The sequence below is a fragment of the Notothenia rossii genome (assembly GCF_949606895.1).
Source record: "Notothenia rossii genome assembly, chromosome: 3".
Taxonomy (NCBI): Eukaryota; Metazoa; Chordata; class Actinopteri; order Perciformes; family Nototheniidae; genus Notothenia; species Notothenia rossii.
The window spans coordinates 72,575,562-72,587,097 of NC_136901.1; positions in this window are offsets into that span (position 1 = coordinate 72,575,562).

The window sequence follows — 11,536 nt, forward strand, 5'->3', positions numbered from 1 at the left end:
AGATACGCCTGAGGAAGCTGACTCAGATAAGGAAATATATGACACATTATGAGGTGATATGATGTGATATGAAGGATAATGGGACACATCGACGTCTGCACTCACAGTGCCGCGGACTGTACGTAATGTTACTTTGATCCGGTTACTTATGCTGTGGCAGATATTTAATTAAGCTTTCTTAACGCTAATGTTATAATAGTCAGATTGCTCTGGAGATGGGAGGTGATATTCTATTAATGTTCACGTACACACAGTCTGTGATTTTTGCCGGCCGTCTTTTCTGCAACGGCAGTTTAAACTGTATTTCCTTTCTCAATTTGACTTGATAGCTTTAAACTCTGCACACTGAGCTTTGATTGGTCAACAGGCAGTGCTTTCACTGAGTTGATCTCTTAGCCTGTAACCTAACCTGCTCCGGAGCAGGTTAGCCGCTCAGCATAAGTTACCATGGAGATCTAACCCGCTAAAAAGAGAACCAGCATCGTAGGACCGGAAACGCCGAGTTTTCCCTGAAGTTAGCCCGCTAAGGGAAAATCCGGCTTCGTAAACTGGAAAATCCGGCTTCGTAAACTGGTTCAACCTAACGTGGATATGTTTGCGTTAGCCGGTTGGCCTAATCCAAAACATACGCGCTCTCGCTAAACTGTACTACGACGCGGGTTATCAAGTGGATCGCTCAAGCCAGCCGTGTCCTATAGTTAGGTGCACGTTCACATGAAAGGGGTGGTATTTGGAGCATTCGACCAATCACAAACATGGAGAAGCATACTGACAGCGCAGCGTCATACTTCCTGAATGAAAAGTCAACTATAATATTAGACATATGAAGAAGTTAAACTTTAAACATCCATGACTTAAACACTTTATCCAGGATAAAAGCCACATAGTTGCACCTGCAAGGTGAATACAGCTGGTAAAAGAAAAACAGTTTGAATGCGTACATTAACAGGTTTATGATATCACTGCCCCATCTAAGACACGAGTGGATCTGACTTTAATTACATTTGTCTCAAGTGTTTTGTCAACTTAATGTGTTGCTTAAAATAATACTTCTGCATACAGCATGTGACACTGTGAGTGTTGCACGGCCAGATACGGCTCAGCTGACTCAGATAAGGAAATATATGATACATTATGATGTGATATGCCGCGGAGTGTACTTAATGTTACTCTGATCCGGTTACTTATGTTGTGGCAGATATTTAAGTAAGCTTTCTTAACGCTAATGTTATAATAGTCAGATTGCTCTGAAGATGGGAGGTGATTACATTACATAACATTGCATTTAGCTGACACTTTTATCCAAAGCGACTTACAATAAGTGCGTTCGACCAACAAAATACAAACTTGAAGAAAACAGAATCATATAAGTACATCAGGTTTCATAGAGCTAAAACATTTCAAGAGCTACTCAACTGGCTTTAAGTGGAGTCGAAAGAGATGAGTTTTCAGTCTGCGCCGGAAGATGTGTAATCTGTCCTGATGTCAGTAGGGAGCAAATTCCACCATTTTGGAGCCAGGATAGCAAACCCACGTGTTTTTGCTGCATGGGAACATGGGTCCCCCTCGCAGTGCGGGTGCAGCGAGCTGTTTGGCTGATGCAGAGCGGAGTGCACGTGCTGGGGTGTACGGTTTAACCATGTCCTGGATGTAGGAAGGGCCAGATCCATTCGCAGCATGGTACGCGAGTACCATTGTCTTGAAGTGGATTCTAGCAGTTACTGGAAGCCAGTGAAGGGAGCGGAGAAGCGGCGTGGTGTGGGAGAATTTAGGAAGGTTGAAGACCAGACGAGCCGCTGCATTCTGGATGAGCTGCAGAGGTCGGATGGCACATGCAGGTAGACCAGCCAGGAGGGAGTTACAGTAGTCTAGGCGTGAGATGACGAGAGCCTGGACCAGAACCTGCGTTGCTTTCTGGGTCAGGAGTGGACGTATCCTCCTGATGTTGTAAAGAGTGTATCTACAGCAGCGGGTTGTAGCAGCAATGTTTGCAGTGAAGGAAAGTTTGTTATCTAGGGTCACACTCAGATTCCTTGCAGTCTGAGTCGGGGAAACAACAGAAGTGCCGATGTTGATTGTTAGGTCAAGAGTGGGACAATCTTTTCCCGGAAGGAAAAGCAGTTCAGTCTTGTCAAGGTTGAGCTTGAGGTGATGAGCAGACATCCACTGAGAGATGTCAGCTAGACAAGCAGAGATGCGTGCGACGACCTGGGTCTCTGAGCGGGGAAAGGACAGAATTAATTGGGTGTCATCAGCGTAGCAGTGGTATGAAAAACCATGCGGGCTAATGACTGATCCGAGCGAGTTTGTGTACAAGGGAGAAGAGGAGGGGACCAAGAACAGAGCCCTGAGGGACCCCTGTAATTAATTGACAAGGGTCGGACTCCGACCCTCTCCAAGTAACCCTGTAGGTGCAGTCTTTGAGGTATGAGGTGAGGAGGGAAAGTGCAGAGCCTGAAACTCCAAGTTCTTGGAGAGTGCGAAGGAGGATCTGATGATTCACCGTGTCGAATGCAGCAGACAGGTCCAAAAGGATGATGACAGAGGAGAAGGGGGCTGCTTTAGATATTCTATTAATGTTCAGGGTTCACACAGTCGGTGATTTTTGCCGGCCGTCTTTCCTGCAACGGCAACTTTTCTGTATTTCCTTTCTCCTGTAATATGACTTGATCGCTTTAAACTCCGCACACTGAGCTCTGATTGGTCAGCAGGCAGTGCTTTCACTGAGTTGAGCTCTTATGCTACGTTCACACCGGACGCGATGCGAATATTCGCTTCGCTCTAAACACTCCTATCGCATCGCTCTAGTGTAATTGTCCGTTCACACCGGACGCGATGCGAATATTCGCTTCGCTTTAATCCCTCGAGTTTCACCGCGGCTGCCAGCTGTGTTTACTCGCATCATTCAAACAAGACGCGCTGGCGCGGGAGCTAACTACAACAAAATGAACATATTTTACCATGATTAAATTGTAATACACGTTTCTAAATGATGCCGACGTAACAACATACTGATACCGGTTAGTAAAAGCCATGAATTAATGCTTGACAAGTCTGCAGACAAGACGGCAGGGGAAAAACCTTTTAAAATGCTTGTTTTCTGAATGGAGATTGGGTCGACCAGGCTAAGCTAACGTTGTATAAGCTCACTCCACACTCATAACAACGGCCTACAGACATAAATAAACCAACGACTGTATTCGCCATGAAACAGACAGTCTGTGGTTTGTAGCTACTTGTTTAACTTTTGTACAGTTTCTGAACAGATATGAGGAGCTGTGATCCAGGGCTGCCAAGTTTCAGTAAAAAGTAGGAGTGAGACTTTTGGCTGAAGATGCGTTCGAAAAATATGTGGCCTTTTTTAACGTCGATTTAGAGGAATATCTCAATTTAAATTAACTGTTGTGGTGTCTTCCCCCCCGATGCCAGCTGCTCTCCCAGCACTGTCGGCCTCCTCATGCTTATATATAGTGTTAATAATTGACCAGCACAAGTAGAAATGAAAACAATTGTAACAAGAAAAAGTTTGACAAATAAAATACATTTATTTATAAAATGTCAATATAAAGAAAACTTTTAAGAAACAATAGCAGCCTTTTCCTTTAGTGCATTTTTTTTAAGTGTAACAAAATTAGAACCAGAATAATATATATATAATATATATTATAAAAAAATAAAAGTGCATGTCTTTGTTTGTGTGTTTTGGTTTACATGACATGTCTCATGTTGTAGGTGTTTGTGGCAGATTTTGATGCCTTGATGACAGAGGGAGGGGCTCCCATTTGAAACACTGTGGCCCAAAGTTTGCCATCTTCACAGTCATGATGGATGAGGGAGTTCCATCAAGAGCCAAACTGTTTCGGGTTTTGGTTTTGTTCAGTCCCACCACAGAGAACACTTGTTCAGCATTTGAATGTGGAAGTACCAACACCAACTTGGCAATACGAGAGAGCCTCCCAAATCTGCTCATACCGGTCACCTTTGAAAAATGTACATAGGAAGCGTAATTACTCTCAAGTATTTTTGTATAGAATTAAGTTGATTATGTCAATAGGTATTTCAAAGGGTGCATAATAATTCTTACCTTATTCTTCATTGATGCCATGTTCCCCCAAAAGCTCTCAATGTCGAACGTGGCTGGGTCTTCGGGCACGGCAATGTCAATGGACTGGTAGTCCAGAAACTCCTCACTCAGTTTTTTACGCTCGTCAGGTCCGTTGTATGGGAGAAGTTTAGGAAACCTAAAAAGAACACAATGTGCACTGATCTGGTAAAGTAATGTAGCTGAAACGGGTTGTTTTCAGATGTGGTCATTAAACTTTACAATCTATTAAGAAAATGTTAATCAAATGTGACAAGAGCCAAGAGTCTACCTGACATCTTTCAGACTTTTAAACTAACAGACAAATATCATACAGAAATCGAGGTATACAGTTAAGGAATGAATGATCCAGTCTCAAAAGATAGCTACATGTTACTGTTTGATTGATTGAATATTGTATTAGACATAAATGCAAACAGCACAGGTACAGTACTGTAAATTCCCTTAGCTCATAGTAAGTATCCATTTGCTCACACACGCAAATACGTGATGATTTAACTAACACTGCTATTAGTCACGGTTGTTTGTTGTTCAACCTGCCACACTGCTCACCAGCAGCCTGTGTAACGTTCAGTCCCACGTAGTCAGACCCACCGTTGACTTCATCAAAATAAAGATACTTGTAAAAATAATGTGTTTGTAAAAATGAAGTGGTTACCTACCGTTTGACCTCCCGCTTCAGATGAAAAAATGTCAGTCACGGCATTATTGAGGCGCTGACAGACATCTCACGTTTACTTTTCGATTTCTCCGCCATAAGTGTTGTTCTCATAAGAGGTTCTCAATACTCTAATTTCCCCTCCTCGACTCCTTTCCTCGATTCCTATCCTCGATACTTAGTCCCGCCCACAGGAGATGCGAGCGGAGGACTGAGGAGGGGAACCGAGGAGAGAGGAGGGGAAGCAGCAGGCGGCTAGAGAAATTAGAACTCCTCTCCTCTGAGCGGTCATTTTAAATAGACGTCCATTAATGATGACAGGAGGCACAGCAGCCCTCTGTCTGATGGACAGATCACAGATGTGTTCATGACGACTTATATATTTACTTTTAATTAATTGACAGTGCGGTATAATGAGACAATAACAGGCTACAGATGCGGACATATACACACATATATTTATAGAAATATATACAATTTCGGAATCAAACACGTTATTATGAGAGTGCTCTCATACTTAAGTTAACACAATCAGACTGGATATATCCACCCACAGTCTGTACCACACACACACCTACACACTGTACCACACACACTTACAGCTCCTAAAGCATAATCAGGCTACAGCCGTTGTGTATTTTATTATGTGAAGCACTAAATGGTCTTAGAAAAATATCGACTCTTTGTTTGTAGATATCTACTAAACTACAGCATACAAATACAGAGAGTAATGTAGGCCTGTTATACTGAGTGATATATATTGTACACACTGCTCTGCTTTCTGCACAGACCTCACAGCTGTTCTCACTGTAAACATCGCGTCGCCGTTCAAGCGGTTACTAAAATAATATCCACGGGATGCATGCAGAGCTGTCATTGGCTGAGATAAGTCCGGCCGTGCGTAACGCTTCCACCGTTCCCGGAAATGCATCCGTGGAGGAGCCGTGGAGGACCCATCAGTGTCTCCTCGGTTAGAGCTCCTCCAGAGAGCCTCCTCAATGCTCGATGCTCGGTCCTCGATGTGCATTTAGAGAAATTAGATGTCCTTCAACATGGCGCGCTGAAATCCATTTCCGGGTCACAACCGGAGGACCGAGGAGTCGAGGAGTCGAGGAGTCGAGGAGGGGAAATTAGAGTATTGAGAAACCTCTATTGAGTTGTCTTCATAGGATAGAGACGCAATGACCCACCCTAAGCTGCCTCTGATTGGTTTGTATACGTGGTGCCTTTCGTTGGGTTTGTTAGATTTAGCCTCGAGGGCTGATGATTGGTTATCACATACCTCGGTCAGCCAATCGGAGGCAGAATAGGGCGGGCTCACCCTGTCCCTGACTCGAACTACGGCAAGCCTCAAGCAACAAGTTATGGAAATATATCATTAAATACAAAAATAATTATAAAGTAGTGAGAGGGGGAAAAAAGCGTGTGAAATGGCAAGTGTGGCGTGAGGCGTGTGAAGAGGTTAAATTGCGTGACTCTCACTCTCAAAGGGTGAGACTTGGCAGCTCTGTGTGATCTCTGTGTGCTAACTGCTAACAGCTAATGGCTGATGTTTTCTGGTTGAACGTCAGTAACGTCAGGCTGAGATCCTCACCGCTGATTGGCTTCCATGAGAACGCGTCACGTGAATTTGACGCTCGAGTTGAAAAAATTGAACTCTCGCGTTCAATCGCCTCAATCGCTTGATTCGCGCTGCGTCCACCGCTTCATGCTCGCCGTCGGAGCGAATTCGCGTCTGACCGCGTCTCTGCATTGACTGTACATGTAATCGCGCCGCACCCGAACATCGCATCGCGTCCGGTCTGAACGCAGCATTAGCCTGCAACCTAACCTGGTCCCGACCAGGTTAGCCGCACAGCATAAGTTACCATGGAGATCTAACCTGCTAAAAAGAGAACCAGCTTTGTAGGACCGGAAACCCAGAGTTTTCCCTGAAGTTAGCCGGCTAAGCGAAAATCCTGCTTCATAGTACAGGCCTCTGGTGTTAGTTATGCGAAGCATAGTATACAAACAACATTAACATACAAGTACATTAGAGCACAACAACTCAATGCCACAAATATTGAGCCCTCATTTGTACTACTCCATCCTTTTTTGAAATGCAGAGATATATCTGACACTTGAGGCACTTCATGTATGTTTTCCCACTGCATCCGTCTGCCATGAACCCTACAGAAACCTATGTGTTAGCTTTGGCCCATAGTTGACTCCATTTGTGTTGTGTAAAATGGGGGGAAATAAAAAGTTAGCAAATCCCCATGTCCTCCTCAGAGGACATTCATACACATTTTTAGTTTTAGGTCAGATAATTATTACACAGCTCTGAAAACTCACTACACTAACCGCTAAACACAGCGGCGTGCGTTGACGCTTGCCGGCGGGCATGTCTGAAGCTAGACCGACAACCAATCACCTGAATCTCCCGCCCCGGACACACAAGCAGCGGTTTGATTGGCAAGAGCTTGTACTGGCATATGATTCGATTGGCTGACGCTTCCGTCAAAGCTTCAAAAGTAGAACATTGCTACGCTTTGCTCCCACAATGCAGTTTGGCGAGACGTGACGTCACCCCATTCAAAGTGAATGGGCAGAAGCATTGAAGCGTCAACGCAAGCCGGCGTGTGTAGGGGCCGTAACTCCTAAGATGTTCCCTTACTACTGTAACTACGGTTCTATGCCGTGTAAGTACTGGCCATAGGTAAATACTGGCCATAGTTACTACTGTCACTACGGTTCTAAGCCGTGTAAGTACTGGCCATAGTTACTACTGTAACTACGGTTCTAAGCCGTGTAAGCATACCTGCCAACCCTACCGATTTGGGCGGTAGTCTACCGCTTTTTACATGTTTCTACCGCCTACCGACTTAGCTGGCTTTCCCTACCGATTTTCAATCTTCCCAAACTATAGCAAATAAAAATGACACTCCATAGACACTGGACTCGACTTTTGGTGGACACCGTTTGCAGTGTGTCTGTGATCGCATCATACAAACAGTCCTCTGTGTTTCTGAAAGAGAAACAACGTGCAGACCGGGGTTAACGCTGCGGGAAAGGCACTGGAGGCAGCGTTACCCCCGAAGAGGCATTTGAGTCCTGCAGGATTTCCCCGTTAATATCAGTGTCTGGAAAACACATGTTGGCGACTGAAAGACATCCAGTATTTGGTCTTTTCCGGAAGCATCCTACAGTGTCAACTGAAAGAGGACCACAAACACACACAAAATATAATACAATTTTGAGATTTGGGGATATTTATCTCCCATTCTTTCACTTTTTCTGACATTTTCAACACCAAACATGTTGTTAATATCTCTGTTTAGTGAACTACAGCAATCTGAAAGCCTGTACATTATTTATATCACACTTTATCAGTAAAAAAATGCAGAAAATGACTTTTTTAATGCAGTATTTTCTGATATATCGCGCAACACAAAGATATTTCGCTCTGTGCAAACCTTTGACTCTAATATGTCAACAACATGAAACAAGAATATGAACCTGGCTTTATCCAATGTTCACACAAGAGTTCTACATCCTGACACTGAAAGAGGACCAGAAACACATATAATATAATAAAATGTGGAGACTTTGGTATATTCATCTCCCATTCTTTTACTTTTCAGGCATTTTATAGACCAGACATGTCGTTGATGTCACTGTTTACCAAACTACCACTTTTCTGAAAAATGCATAAAATTATGCAATATATGTTAAATACATGGTTTATACATGTAATTACTTGGGTTCCATTTCTTCTGATTACCTAGTTTGGGTGTGCACATTTGCCGTGTGCAAACCTACCTCTTTTGGATTTGGAAGGGTTGGCATGTTTGGTGTAAGCACTGGCCATGGTTACTACTGTAACTACGGCTCTGTGCTGTTCTCTTCTTTGGAAGCTAGTTATCTGGTCTTAAACATTTGTGTTATTTGACTTGATCTCGCTTGATTGTTAGCAGCGGCTGCTTGGCTAACATCTGGCGTGTTATGTTGAGCTTCATTGTTTAACTCATCCAGTGAAGGCAGTGCTCTCGCTCCCGCTCCCTCTGCTAGTAACGTAGGTGTAGGTAATTCACATCCCTCTCTGTGTTCGGCGAGTAGGAGCATTGCTCTACTCTTTCCGTTCAGCAGGTAGCTGGTGAAGGCTGTGTTCTCGCACATGTTCCCGGGTACGCTGCACCCGGCATTCGTTATGAACTAAACCAGTGAAGGCATTGTTCTCGCCCCCGCTCCTGGTAGACGTGTTGCTTGATTCTAGCAGCAGCCGTCTGGCTAAGCTGCCCTCTTAAACTTCTTTATTTAATCCAGCTAGGTGAAGGCAGTGCACTCGCTCCCTGTCGTGGCCCATTCTTATGGGATATCTAAAACTGTGCCATGTCAACAGGGATCCGCTTCTTGACTCACACGTTAAAAACCATCCAAATAAAGCTGTGTAGGCGCTGATTTATTTGCCTTCCTTGGCCGATTTATTTGCTTCCATATATTTAAACAAACAAAATTAACAAAATGATCACTGTAACGTGAGGTCACAGACTGTTCCGATTCCCCGTTCATTGCTAGGGACAATTTCCTCCTCAAGCTCAGTCCCACCCCTTCCTTATATCACAGGTGTGGCTCGCAGTAAATCCAAGTTTTTCTCCGAATAATTAATTCGGTACTAATACATAAATGGAAAGAATATATTAAGATCTAAATTATAAGAAAATAATACACTCATTGTCAACACAGAAAATGGCTCTAACATTCCAGCCCCTAATTGCATAGAATATAGCAATTACAACAAATAATAAATAGAGCCAATATTCAAAACAAATATATTCATTTTCTTCTTGTCAGAGTTCATAGATGATCTTCAAGAGCCGTCTTTTCCATTTCAGGCTGTTCCAATCTGAGTAGTGCTCAATTAGTTCACTTGTGGGACTTTTCCCCTCAATACTCATCACATTTACAGTGACATTCCTTTTCACTTCAGGATCATCTGGAGATAGAGAGCTTTGTGACATTTTGTCTGGGTTCCCTGGCCACTGAGACTCCTCCTCTTGCAGGAATTTGGGTCCATGTAGCCATCTTTTAGACTTTAGGAAGGCTTGAATGTTTAGCCCCCGGGAAGCATCATCGGCCGGATTTCGTTTGGAGTCCACATATCTCCGCTGAGTCTCATTTGACATGTCGTGAATAACTTCAATCCGATTAGCTACAAAAGTGTGGAATCGTTTGGTCTGATTGCAGATATATTTAAGTACAGACTGGCTCTCTGTCCAAAAGATGGACTCTTGGAGGTTTAGCTGTAGCGCTGAGCATAACATCCGATCCATCCTTGCAGCTAGGGTGGCTGCTGTAAACTCCAGTCTGGGTATAGTCATCTTTTTGAGATGGGTTACTCTAGCCTTTCCCATCACTAAAGCAACATAAACTTCCCCCAAACTGTTGACACATCTGAGATAACTTGCAGTGCCGTATCCTTGCTCACTGGCATCACTAAAGTGATGCAACTGCATGGTTTCCACTTGGCCAAAATCCTCAGGTTTGGAGCATCTGCTAACCTGCAAATGTTTTAATTGTTCCAACTCAGTCAGCCATTTTTCATATGGTTTGGAGAACTGACCAGGGATTGTTATATCCCATCCACATTTAGCCTGACAAAGACCTTGGAGAACTTGTTTTGCCTTTAGTAAAAAGGGGGCAGCAAGACCTAATGGGTCATATACTGAACTGACAGTGGAGAGCACAGCTCGTCGGGTAAGGGTCCTGTTTTTTATTGCAATTTGGAATCCAAATGTGTCGTCTTCAATATTCCAGTACATTCCAAGAGCCCTTTCCACAGGTAGCTTCTCTCTATCCAGGTCCAGTTCCTTGATCTGTTTGCCTTTGTATTCAACTGGTATAGCAGCCAGGACAGCACGGCTATTGCTAATCCATTTTGTTAGTTTGAAACCTCCTTTAGCACATAGTTCACTCAGATTCTTAGTGAGGATAGTCGCTTGCTCTTCTTTTGCAACAGATTTCAGGCAGTCATCAACATAAAAGTTTTATTTAATGGTGTCAACTGCAATTGCATCATTCTTGTTCTTATTATCTTCTGCTGTCTTTTGCACGGCAAAATTGGCACAGCTTGGTGAGGAGATGGCACCAAACAAATGAACTTTCATTAGGTATTGCTCTAAATTTTGGCTTGTGTCAACATTTGGCCACCATAGAAATCTCAACAAGTTTGTGTCTTTTTCGTGAACTCGAACTTGGTGGAACATCCCTTCAATATCTGCCATGATGGCAAACTGTTCCTGGCGAAACCTCAGCAGAACGCCAAGAAGTGAGTTGGTTAAGTCAGGTCCTTGTAAGAGTTCATTGTTGAGTGATGTTCCTTTGTATGAAGATGTACAATCAAATACTACTCTTAGTGTCTTTTTTCGCTTGTGGTACACCCCATGGTGGGGTATGTACCACACCTTGCCATCATTTGGATGAAGGTCCTTTGATGGCACCTTCTCCGCATAGCCTTTTGTGATTACATCTTCCATGAAAACCTTGTACTCTTCAGCATAAGCAGCATCCTTCTTGAATTTCCTAGCAAGGTAATGTGCTCTTTGCTCGGCTATATGTTGATTATTGGGCATGATGACATCACTATTACGAAGCGGCAAAGGTAGATAATAGTGATTATCCTTCAGTGTAGCTGCACTTGATACCAGCTGCATGAATTTACTTTCTTCAGCTGACATTTGAAGTTTTCCCTCATATTCTCTCTCTGGGAAATCATGATGATACTGATTTACAAGAAG